We start from the raw sequence: 13,777 nt of genomic DNA on the forward strand, positions 1-13,777 counted from the left end.
AAGGTTGCAAGATGCAAGCTTCATATAAAAAAAGTAATCGCTTTCCTATATACAATCAATGAACAAGTGGAATTTGAAATTAAAAACACAATGCCAAATTTTACATTAGCACTCCCCAAAATGAAATACTTAGGTATAAACTTACAAAATATGTACAAAATCTATATGAGGAAAACTACAAAACTCTATTGAAAGAAAGAACTAAATAGATGAAGAGATATTCCATGTTCATGGATAGAAAGACTCAATATTATCAAGATTTCTTTTCAACTTGATGTATAGATTCAATACATACTAGCAATTTATTGTAGATATCAACAAACTGATTCCAAAACTTACATGGAGAGGCAAAAGACCCAAAATAGCCAATGCAATATTAAAGGAGAACAAAGTTGGAGGACTGACAACTACCTGACTTCAAGGTTTACTATAAAGCTATAATAATCCAGAAAGTGTGGTATTGCCAAAAAAGTAGACAACTAGGTCAATGGAACAGAATAGAGAACCCAGAAACAGATCCACATAAATATATTCAACTGATCTCTGACAAAGGAGCAAAGGAAACACAATGGAGAAAAGATAGCCTTTTCAACAAATGGTGCTGGAACAATTGGATCCACATGCAAAACAATGACCCTTGACAGACACTAACCTGACACTCTTCATAAAAATTAACTCAAAATGAAATACAGACCTAAATTTGAAATGCAAAACTATAAAACTCGTAGAAGATAATACAGGAAAAATCTAGATGACCTTGGGTTCAGTGATGACTTTCTAGATATAACACTAAAGGTATGATCCATAAAAGAAAAAATTGATAGTTAGATTTCATTAAAATTAAACATTTCTGCTCTGTGAAGACACTGTCAAGATAATGAAAAGATAAGTCAGAGACTAGGAGAAAATATTTGCAAAAGACATATCTGATAAAGGCCTATTATTCAAAATATACAAAGAACCCTGAAAGCTCAACAATAAAAAACAAACAATCCAATTAAAAAATGGACCAAAGATGATACACAGATGACCACTAAACATATGAAAAGATGTTCTGCATCATATTCATCAGGGAAAAATCATGCAATTGAAAATGAGATACCACTGCACACTTATCAGAATGGCCAAAAGCCAGAACACTGACAACACCAAGTGCCGGTGAGAATGTGGAACAACAGGAGTTCATTGCTGGTGGGAATGCAAAATGATACAGCCACTTTGGAAGATAGTTTGGAGGCTTCCTACAAAACTAAAACTGCTCTTACCATATGATACAGCAGTTGCACTCCTTGGTATTTACCTAAAGAAGTTGAAAACTTATGTCCTCACAAAAACCAGTACATAGGTACATAGGTGTTTATGATAGATTTATGCAAAGTTGCCAAAACTTGTAAGCAACCAAGATGTCCTTCAGTAAATGAATAGATAAACTGTGGTACATCCAGACAATGGAATATTATACAGTGCTAAAAGAAAATGATCTATCAAGCTATTAAAAGACATAAAGGAAACTTAAAGACATATTACCAAGGAAAAGAAGCCAATCTGAAAGGCTAAATACTGTATAATTTGAACTATATGACATTCTGGAAAAGTCAAAACTGTGGAGATAGTAAAAATATCAGTGATATCCAAGGGTTAGAGTGAAGGGAGGAATGAATAGGCAGAGCAGAACACAGAGGACTTTTAGTTAAACTATTCTGTATGATGCTACAATGGCAGATACATGTTATTACATGTTTGTCCAAACTCATAGAATGTACTACACCATGAGTGAACCCTAATGTAAACTATGGACTTTGGGATAACATGTCCATGTAGGTTCACTGATTGTAACAAATGCACCACTCTGGTGCTGGAATGTTGATAGTGGGGGAGGCTGTGAGTGTGTGGAGACAGGCACTAAATGGGAACTCTACTTTCTATTCAATTTTGCTGTGAACCTAAAACTGTTCTAGAGAATAAAGTCTATTTTTTAAAAAAGTTTTAGGAGAGCAATCCATGACCAGATTTAAATTTTTAGTAGATCACTCTGGCTGAAGTGACCCACGTGGATGGAAATAAAGAACAAAAATGGGTGTAGGAGCACAGTTAACTGCAGTGGTCCAGGTGAGAGATGCTGCTAGTTTGATCTAGGGTGGTAGCAAAGGGGAAGGTGAAAACATGCTGGCCCTAGAGTGAGAAATAAGATTCACTGTGTGTCCCTGGATAAATCATTGAACTGCTTACCCTTAGTTCCCTCATCTTTTAAAGAGAGGAGTATGAGAGTTGGCCAGTGGTCTTCATGATCTAGGGACAACCTATGTCTGAACCATACATAACACAGACTCAGTTGAGTACTTGACTCTGACATCTTCTCCTTTTATATCAGACAAGAGCAGTATCAGGCAGATGATGGTTTTTATGAGAGAATTTTTAAAAAATAACTTTCTGGGTGCTCTTTAAATATAATGGCCCACATCTTTAATATAATCCCAATTGGGATGATAGTGACCAATAAATATGGTAATGTAATCAAATGCCAGAAAAGAGCTATTAAGAGACATGAACAATATGTGGAGAGGCTCCACCCTACTTCAAACCTAAGTCCCAGGAGAAAACAGAGGGAATGAAAGAGAAGTGCTGTTTGAAGAGACAGTAGCCAATACTTTGACAGATTTGAAGAAGGTATAATCCCTCAGATTGAAAGTGAACATGAAGTACAGGGTAAGGTAAGTAAAAATAAACTCACATCTATAAATTACAACTATAGAAAATCATAGCTAAAGAGGAAAAATCTTAAAGCTCTCAGATAGAAACTACAGATTTCTTACAAAGGAATGACAATTAGATGGACAACAGACTTTTCATCAGGAAAAATAAACGCTAGAGGACAACAGAGTATTGTCTTCAAAGTACAGATGGAAAACAACTGTCAATCTAAAAATATATACTATCTCAACTATCACTTAAGAGCAACTGAAAAATGTAAGTGAAAGACCTTCAATGAAAAGGACCTATGATGGGAAAATAACAAGAATAGCAAACATTTATTGACTACTTACTATGTACAAAGGTACTGATCAAAGGCATTAAGTCATTTAATTCTCACAGCAATCTTATGAGATAGCTACTATAATTACCCTGATTTTACAGATGGGAAAACTGAAGCACAGAAAGGTTCAGTTAATTGCCCAAGATCACACAGCTGTAAAATGGCAGAGCCAGGGGTCTAATCCAGGCAGTCTGGCTTTGGAGCCTGGGTATGTAGCTGCCACTTCCAGAGCCAGGGGGAGGAGTCAGACCAGGAAAGAATGGTGAGTACAGAAAAAAGTAATACTAGGTGGTTAATATGTTTTTAAAACATGAATGAATTGAAATATTTTGTGTTTTTCGAAGAGGCAAAATTAAAATTCTTGGCACTGCTGACAAGGAAGATAGGGTAAGCAGTGGGGATGAGCTATGTTCACTAGCAAGTGTGGTAAGTCCAAAAAGTGACCAGAGATTAATTTTAGACTTCAGGCTTTGGTTGTTTTTTAGGTTTAGTTAAAGACATAAGTTAACAATTGAAGGGTAACCATTAAAAAAAATGAAATAAAATATAGGATGATCTTGTGAGGAAGAACATGGAATTTACCTAAATTCCCTTCAATAGAGAATTAATTAACTGAACCGTGGCCCGTGGCCAGTGTTCCTTCTCTGCAGGTAAACCTCAATAGTTTATAGCTCTGTCGTGGGCATACAGACCAGATCACTTAGGAGTGGCACCATTATACTGTGGGTGCCACTTTGTGCCCTTTGTGGGAGGACCTGTTGTCCTATGCCAGGAGTCAGCCTGTGCCCATGACCTAAGCCTCACCTGTATGCCCAGGACAGAACTGTGTGCCCATGACCTAAGTAAGCCTCACCTGTACGCCCAGGACAGAACTGTGTGCCCATGACCTAAGTAAGCCTCACCTGTATGCCCAGGACAGAACTGTGTGCCCATGACCTAAGTAAGCCTCACCTGTATTCCCAGGACAGAACTGTGTGCCTGTAACCTAAAGCCTTATCTTTATGTCCAGAACAGAGCTATGAACTCTAAGAGACAGGAATGTCACAGGGACTTGCTTAGCAACTGTAACTCAGGGGTTGGCTGGGTTGAGGTTTATTTGCAGAGAAGGACCACTGGGAGTGGTAATAGCCCACCTGGGACTGTGAAGAAAGCGGAAGAAAATTTCAGACCTACAATTCTTGAAGCTAAGCTTTGGTGGCTTATGTGGTAGCTAGGAACTCTGGTGACAGATCAGATCTATGTGGCCTGAGAGCTCCCCAGACACAAACTTTGCTTTCATGTAGAATATTAACCCCTGGGGGGATTACAGCATGGCACAGAGGAGAACCCACAGGCAATGATTTTAGGGATACAAGATGTCGGAGCCTCAGATTCCTGGACTATTCCAGGGCAGAGAGAATTTGGAAGTGGCAGAAAGGAAAGTGTGTGAGGCAGTGCCTTTTTACCGAGGAGGCAGACTTAGGAAAAAGTACACAAAGTAGTGAGACCCTGGGCAGGGTTGCAGTGACAGCAGTAACATCCTTAGAGTGGACAGCAGGGAAAGCTGCTCCTGTAAGGGTGAGAATCGTCCCTCGGGCCCACCCAACCAACAATCAGAGTCACTTGGTAAGAGGCCAATAGGTCCTCCCACTGAGGGTGACCTAATCCACCCAGCGTAGCCTAACACAAGTCACACCTTTGAAAATAGATTATTTCATATCTATGGAAATACCTCCTTTGCTAGGAAAATTGTCGATTAGACCATTTGAGTATGTGGAAAGTATCATAAAGGTTTTGCATCACTAGTACAAGCCATAGCCTACACCAGGTCACAGAGGGGAAATTATGGCTGGAAGCTTGGTCTCCTCAGCTTGAGGTGGTCTCGAGGGTCACAGAGGCCCTCTGGTTCTGGACAGAGCAGAGTGTACAAGTGAGCCACGTCAATAACAGGTGAGCACAACCTGGAGGCAGGTAGAAGACAGTAAGTGATAGGTGTCCACAAAGCAGTACAAGAGCTGGACGCTGAAATGCAACACCCAGTTCCAAAGTTGAGCCAAGGACCTGAGGGAGCAGGTGGATATGGGAGGTCAGAGCAGGGTTCAGATGTGGAACATTTTCTAGGAATTTTATCCAAAGATTTCTTTCTTTGAGGTGGGGTTTTTTTTTTTTGTAATTAGACCTGGCATGGAGCTGAGAAGTGACTTATGCTCAAGGGCATTTTCAAAGCCCTGCTAGACATTTGACAAACACAATAAGCATATCACCGCTAGACATTTGGCAAACATGGGATAAGCGTATCTACATTGATTGCGGCTATTAGGCCCCTTGTGCTGCACTGGCTCACTCCTCTAGGCTTAAGGGCCCACCTCTTAAGTATCTCCAGGGGGCTGACTTTAAGATAATTTATATTTCCATTAGCTGATACTGCTTTGCTACCTTCTTTAACTACATTTTATAGATTTTTAAATCCCCTTGTACACTCCTATTTTATTTTATTCTACATTGAGAGTTTTTTGATCTAGATCAGCAAGAGCTACAGAAGTATTCTCTGTGTTGGGCAGGAACTTTCTACACTTTGTATCTAGAGTGGAGCTTTAATAACATGAGAATTTGAGAAATGATACAAACAATAACAATTTTAAAAGACATTTAACTTTTAGAAGAAAATGAAGGTGAATATCATCATAACCTTGATGCAGGGAAAGATTTCTTAAATAAGGTATCAAATGCATAAACTATAAAAGAAAAAATAGTAAAAAGCCGTATTTTAGAAGGTAACATCTCTGAAGAAACATAAGAGGAACTATGATTGTTTCTCAAAAACTGAAGCTTTAATAAGAGATGGTGAAGTGACCGCACTGGGGTTTTCCACACAATCCACAATACATTAAATGTATTGGCTTAGTTATGAAATGTGCCAGTTTCACCCATCACATGAACTTTCTGACTGGGGTTTAAAAATGGCACCAGAGTGAAGACATAGTGTGTGTATACAGGAAATGAAGACAGCAATTGCTTTTGTTTTGTTTTGCTTTTCTCCACAAAGGACAAACCAAAAGAAATGGATTTCATATGAGGAACAAGGTCCTGATAGGAAAACAGCTACTGAAATGGATGTCTGAAGGAAGATGCCAGATTCAATGTTCCCTTTTTCCTGTAATGAGAACACATTTCTCCTCAAAGAGCACTGTGACTCTAGGAAAAATTTTTGCCCTCCTCTAAGACAAATATTACTGCTTGCCCTTAAAACAGATTTATAATTTCTAGTTTATTCCCTAAATGAGTAGCTTTTACCCAGCAATTTGCATTAGAATCATCTGCAGAGTCTGAAAGAAAATGCAGACCTTGGACTTGATTCTAGTGATGATGATTTAGTAAGTCTAGCTGGTTACCTGGCATCTATATTTTTTTAAATCATATTTTCCCAGCTGATTCTGGTGTGAAGCCCTGGTTGAGAACTGCTGTGACCGACCTTTGGATTCTTGACTGCCCCACGTTCTTCAACTACCTGCGCACTTGACCTTCCTAGGTTCTTGACCAGTAACCCATACATGCAAGTCATCTTGAACAAATAACATAGCCTGTTAGCACCGAGTCACTGGCAAGTAATAATAATGAAATGAGAAGGGGAGAAAATGCTGAGAAAGAGAAAGGATGATAGATGCCTGGAAGCACATCAAGACTGAGGCCTAAAAAAGGAAATGAAGAGGGAATAGCTATTGTCAAATGGGAAGAAATGCCTAAACCCTAACCCTCCTCCCTTTATCCTTTGTAGAACAGTACTTAGAGCATCATCCCTGCACCAGCTGTCTCCTTGGCAACAGCTTTCCATTGGTCACCTGTCCTCAATGGGACTGATAAAAACGTGTCTTATTTCCCTTTCCAAGAGCTGAGGAGACAAATTTCCCTTCATCAGTTACCTTGCAATTGCTTCTACTGATGTTCTACATTGTTTGAAATGTCTAGCTATTCCCATGAAGGCTTTTTCACACAGGCTAAGTAAGCTCCTCCTTGCATCCTTGTCACACAGCTAACCTCCCTGTAACAGAGGTCATGCTCCTTCCCTGCTCCCCACCTTCAGAAGTTAATGGAGGGATTTTGGACAAACTTGTTTTGGACAGACATTTCCTCCATACTCCAGTTTTTGATACTCCTGGCTGGATGGGTATGATTAAAGTGGTTGAGAAGAGAGAAATTCAGAGAGGGACTTCTGAATTTCATTGCGATCTCTGCTTGTGGTTTGAAGATATCTAAAAACTATTTCCCTTGCCCTCAGAGATGATCTCCTTTTGCCTCTAAGATAGATGATTCAATCTACTATGGCAAATATTGGGCTTGAACTTTTAATATTAGTTCTTGGTTTGACAAAGACTGCTGGCTTAAAACAAAAAAATCCTTGACCAGCCACCAAGACAACAGATGAAATGAAATATTTAGGAATCTTCTTAGACATTTTATCAAATTTTAACATTACTATAAACATATGATTGCCTCAAAAATACATGAGTATAATTAATCTATGTGGTAGGGTTTGAGGCCATTAGGACTAATAAACTAGACTTGATATAGTTAATCATGCTATTAGCTACAGATTGTAAAAACCCAGACCTCAACTAACACTGCACTGAGGAACTTACTTTCATCAACATTATTCTCTAAGAACATTCTCCAAATCCAGTGCCCAGGTCTTTTGGTGGCTAGGCCTGGTTCTTTCTTGTCTCAACTTTTTGGAAAGGTCGAGAGAAAGCTTGCATAAGTGTTAGGGTAAAGGAAAATCTAAATAATGTTTGGAATTCCGAGGATATTTAAATATCTGTAGAATTAACTATTGGGACACTATTTATCATATTTAGTCTTCGTCACAGCCAATGATGATTCCCTATGATTTATTCTTTTTCAACCACTGTCAGTTATAAAATGATCTGCTTCCTCTGCTGCCCCATAGACTTGAGCTCTGATACTTCTCCATCAGTCACTTTTGTTGATAGTTAAAGGAAGCAGACTAAGAAAGAGCAGGTGTTTCCATTTTAAGTGATTCTCTAAAGACAGAAACTTCACCAACTTGTTTAGCTTGTATTCTAAGAATTAGTAGGTCAACAAATATTTATCAAGTTCCTACTATGTGCTATGCACTGTTCTGGACACTGAGGATACTACATAAATCAACACAGACAGAAGACCTACCCACTTCAAAGAGGGAAGGGAACTGGAACCCTTGAAATATATACCCAGCCAGAAGAATGCAACTGAGGTATGTGCTTAATTGTTGTGCTGAGGATGTGAAAGTCTTTTTCTGAGCTAGCTATTTACCCCAAAGTTCTGCCCATGTTTTAACTAGAATCAGCTAAAAACCTTTTTACTCCCAGGGTCAAGGTTAAAATCCGAGGTTTTTCTCCATTTCCTCTTTATATTTTACAAAATTGGTTAGTGGTATTAAATAGCTTTTTCACCTTAGACATTATTCACATTAGAAAATGCTCTGCACAGTTATAAGATCTTTCTTTAAAGATTGCCTGTTAAATAAATTTGTCAGTGAGCCCATTTTTAAATGAACAAACTAGAAGTAGAAACAAATATATTTTTTTGTCTTTCATTTTCATGTTCCTGATATCTAACTCCTTTCAAAAAAAATGCGGTCAAAACAAAACCACAAGTATTAAGAAACTAAGTCTTCAAAAGATTGGCAGGGGCCCCAAAAGTCATCATGCTTTTATTGTATGGTTTCTGCAGCCTATCTTATCTAAGTCACTGATTTAACTTTCAGTTTCATAACCTAATTCTGGTTTCATTGTTTTTCTGCCTAACTTCTTTTTTTAATTTTTATTTTTTATTTATTTTTATTTCAGCACATTACAGGAGTACAAATGTTTAGGTTACATATATTGTCCTTGCCCCACATGAGTCAGAGCTTCAAGCGTGTTCATCCCCCAGATGGTGCGCACCACACCCATTAGGTGTGTATATACCCATCCCCTCCTCCCCCCTCCCATCTGCCCAATACCCGATGCATGTTATTACTATATATACACTTAAGTGTTGATCAGTTACTAGCAATTTGATGATGAATACATGTGGTGCTTGTTTCTCCATTCTTGGGATACTTCACTTAGTAGAATGGGTACCAGCTCTATCCAGGATAATACAAGAGGTGCTATATCACCATTGTTTTTTATGGCTGAATAGAACTCTATGGTATACATATACCACATTTTATTAATCTACTCATGTATTGATGGGCACTTGGGTTGTTTCCACATCTTTGCAACTGTGAATTGTGCTGCTATAAACATTCGAGTGCAGATGTCTTTTTTATAGAATTTCTTTTGTTCTTTTGGGTAGATGCCCAGTAATGGGATTGCTGGATCAAATGGTAGTTCTACTTGTATCTCTTTGAGGTATCTCCATATTGTTTTCCTCAGAGGTTGTACTAGTTTGCAGTCCCACCAGCAGTGTGTGAGTGTTCCTATCTCTCTGCATCCACACCGGCATTTATTGTTTTCTGGACTTTTTGATAAAGGCCATTCTCACTGGAGACAAGTGATATCTCATTGTGGTTTTGATTTGCATTTCCCTGATGATTAGAGATATTGAGCATTTTTTCATATGTTTGTTAGCCATTAGTCTATCTTCTTTTGAAAAGTTTCTGTTCATGTCCTTTGCCCACTTTTTGATATAGTTGTTTGATTTTTTCTTGCTGATTTTCCTGAGTTCTATATAGATTCTAGTTATCAGCCCTTTATCAGATGTGTAACTTGTGAATATTTTCTCCCATTCTGTAAGTTGTCTGTTTGCTCTCATGATAATTTCTTTGGCTGTGCAGAAGCTTTTTAATTTGATCGGGTCCCATTTATTTATTTTTGTTGTTGCTGTGATTGCCTTTGGGGTCTTCTTCACAAATTCTTTGCCTAGGCCAATGTCTATAAGAGTTTTTCCAACATTTTCTTCTAGAATTCTTATAGTTTCATTCCTTAGGTTTAAGTCTGTTATCCACGGTGAGTTGATTTTTGTGAGAGGTGAAAGGTATGGATCCTGTTTCAGTCTTCTATGTGTGGCTATCCAGTTATCCCAGCACCATTTATTGAATAAGGATTCTTTTCCCCAGAGTATGTTTTTGTCTGCTTTGTCCAAGATTAGATGGCCATATGACGATGGTTTTATATCTGGGTTCTCAGTTCTGTTCCATTGGTCTATGTCTCTGTTCTTGTGCCAGTACCATGCTGTTTTAGTTACTATAGCTTTGTAGTATAGCTTGACGTCTGGTAAATCGATGCCTCCCAATTTGTTCTTTTTGCTTAAGATTGCTTTTGCTATATGGAGTCTTCTCTGGTTCCATACAAAGCGTAGAATTATTTTTTCTAGATCTGTGAAAAATGATGTTGGTATTTTAATAGGGATTGCATTGAATCTGTAGATCACTTTGGATAGTATAGACATTTTAACAATGTTGCTTCTACCGACCCATAAGCATGCTCTGGTTTTCCACCTGTTTATCTCCTGTGCTATTTCCTTCCTCAGTGTTTTGTAGTTCTCCCTGTAGAGGTCTTTTACCTTCTTAGTTAAATATGTTCCTAGGTATTTTACTTTCTTTGTTGCTATTGTGAAGGTTATTGAGTCTTTGATTTGGTTCTCAGTTTGACTGTTGTTGGCATATAGGAATGCTACTTATTTCTGTACATTGATTTTGTAACCTGAGACTTTGCTGAATTTGTTTATCAATTCCAGTAGTCTCATGATAGAATCTTTGGCATTTTCTAGATATAAGGTCATATCGTCAGCAAAGAGCGATAGTTTGACCTCTTCTGCCCCCATTTGGATGACCTTGATTTCTTTCTCTTGTCTGACTGCTCTGGCTAGAACTTCCAGCACTACGTTGAACAGAAGCAGTGAAAAAGGGCAACCTTGTCTGGTTCCAGTTCTAAGTGGGAATGCTTTCAGTTTTTTCCCATTCAGTATGATGTTGGCTGTGGATTTGGCATATATGGCTTTTATCATTTTTAGGTAAGTCCCGCCTATGCCTAGTTTGTTAAGCATTCTTATCATAAAAAGGTGTTGAATTTTGTTGAATGCTTTTTCTGTGTCTATTTAGAGGATCATATGGTCTTTGTTTTTGCTTCTATTTATGTGGTGAATTACATTTACAGATTTGTGTATGTTGAACCATCCCTGCATCTCTGGGATGAAGCCCACTTGGTCGTGTTGGATTATTTTTCTGCCTAACTTCTTAAGTCCTGACCCAGACAAAAGCCTCTGCCCATTTAAAGATATTTGAGCCCTACCTGAGGTCAAAAACAAGATCAATAATTAGGTGAGATGTTCAGGTCCCACTTTCTTTTATTGCTTTTGTGAGACTATTTCAGTAGCAAATTGAAAGAGAGAAAAAAAGCTATTACATATTTACGCAAACACACACACACGTGTAGATATTAAATTAAAAGGTAATTTTCTGGCCAGGTGCGGTGACTCACGCCTGTTATCCTAGCACTCTGGGAGGCCAAGGTAGGTGGATCATTTGAACTCAGGAGTTCGAGACCAGCCTGAGCAAGAGCGAGACCTCGTCTCTACTAAAAAAATAGAAATTATATGGACAACTAAAAATATATATAGAAAAAATTAGCCGGGCATGGTGGTGCATGCCTGTAGTCCCAGCTACTCGGAAGGCTGAGGCAGGAGGATCGCTTGAGCCCGGGAGTTTGAGGTTGCTGTGAGCTAGGCTGATGCCACAGCACTCTAGCCTGGGCAACAGAATGAGACTCTGTCTCAAAAAAAAAAAAAAAAAAAAGGTAATTGTCAGGGTTTTATCTTGACAGATTAAAAATTAAATTATTTAATTATAGCATTTACAATAATAAAAATAAGTCAACAACTTGGGAGAATATTTAAATAAAGATATAAAACTAGGCCAGGTGAAAAGCTGGAAAAAATAAGAAATCCAGTTACTATAAAAGAGCTATATCACAGTTGCTTGTGTCTAATACTCCCATTGAGTAGAAGTACACTTCAACATTCTAGATAGCTGGTAGGTAATTATGTTTTATTCAATCATTCAAAAACCATTTATGGACTGCCATATGTCAGGAAAAGTATAATTTAAATGCTGGGGATACAAAGATTAACAAAAACAAGGCCTTTGCCTTCTCTAAGTTCATATACTGCACCATATCAGTGCTCTTAAATCATTCTATTTTATGGGTGGATTTTGTATACCTACCTGGTTTAATACATGATAGTGGTTTTTTTTTTTTTTTTTTTTTTTTGAGACAGAGTCTCACTCTGTTGTCCAGGCTAGAGTGCTGTGGCATCACCCTAGCTCACAGCAACCTCAAACTCCTGGACTCAAGCGATCCTCCTGCCTCAGCCTCCCAAGTAGCTGGGACTACAGGCATGTGCCACCATGCCTGGCTAATTTTTTTTCTATATATTTTTAGTCGTCCAAATCATTTCTTTCTATTTTTAGTAGAGACGGAGTCTCGCTCTTGCGATAGTGGTTTTAAAGTTTGTTTTAGAAGATTATTATTAGATATTGTTCACTGTTTCCATATAACCAAAGTATATACTTTATGACTTATTTCAGAATTCTTCCTGATAAAATTAATATACATTTTTTTGGTAAAAATTTTGGGAACTTTTCTACACAGAAAAGAATTAAAATCATGTGTATTCTTACCACTCAGGGATAATCACTGTTGGCATTTTCTCGTAGCATTTTTTTCCTATGCTTTTGATTTTAAGTAATAGGAAACCCAACTGAAACTTGTTTAAACCATAAAGAAAACTGACTGGTTCACATGAATGAAAAGTCCAAGGTCCCTGTTTATTTCCTTCTCTCTACTGTGCCTATCTTGGTCTCTCTGTCTTTCTAAGACTGATTTCTCTCAAGGCCCCAAGATGTCTGTCAGCATCTTCCTCTAGTCCAGCAAGAAAAAGAATATCAGCATTCTCTGCAAAAGTCCCGACAGTCATTCTATTAAACTATTTTATGGTCAATGCCCACTCTGACTCAATCATTAAGTCCAAAGAGATGGAATGTACTGATTGGATAGCCTAGGTTAGTTACATCACCCCCAAAGACAGAGTGAAATCAACTTCTCTGGAAACATATGGATCCCTGCAGAGAAAATGGTGCTGTTGGGAAGCGGGTGGGGCATTCTAAAGAAACAAACAAAAGTTTTTAAAGAAATTTGACATCATATTACACATAGTCAGACAACACATTTTAAGCCACTCTTTTGTCTTTCTCTTCTTTACTCAACTTTGATTAGATTTTACGAATGGCCCAGAGTTTCTACTTTTTCAAGGAAGATCACCCTCAAAATTTCACTAGGGAATACCCAACAGACATTAAAAATTATGATATAGATCTATCTATATGGATAAAAATGTTAATGATATATTATTAAATGAAAAGGCTTACTAAAAATTATGTGAATGAAAAGTCATATATATTGTATAATCCTATTTTTCTTAAATAATCTATAGTTGCCTAGAAAAAAATGATACATGGTAAAATATTAACCTAAGTTATCCATAGGTATCATTTTCATGTTCTTCATTCCCTTATCTATATCATCTGAATATTTTATAATTGTTATTTATTACTTTCATAATCAGGAAAAAAAACATTAGAATTACTTCATTTTGGAAAAAGTAAAATTTACCAGGAATCTACGTGTACATCATATTGCCTTAACATATATTTTATATGACCCTCATCATTATATTAAACCACTTGGTTTATTCCTCCCATCAATTTTGATCAGCTGGAGT

This window comes from Eulemur rufifrons, chromosome 1 (assembly GCF_041146395.1).
Source record: "Eulemur rufifrons isolate Redbay chromosome 1, OSU_ERuf_1, whole genome shotgun sequence".
NCBI lineage: Eukaryota > Metazoa > Chordata > Mammalia > Primates > Lemuridae > Eulemur > Eulemur rufifrons.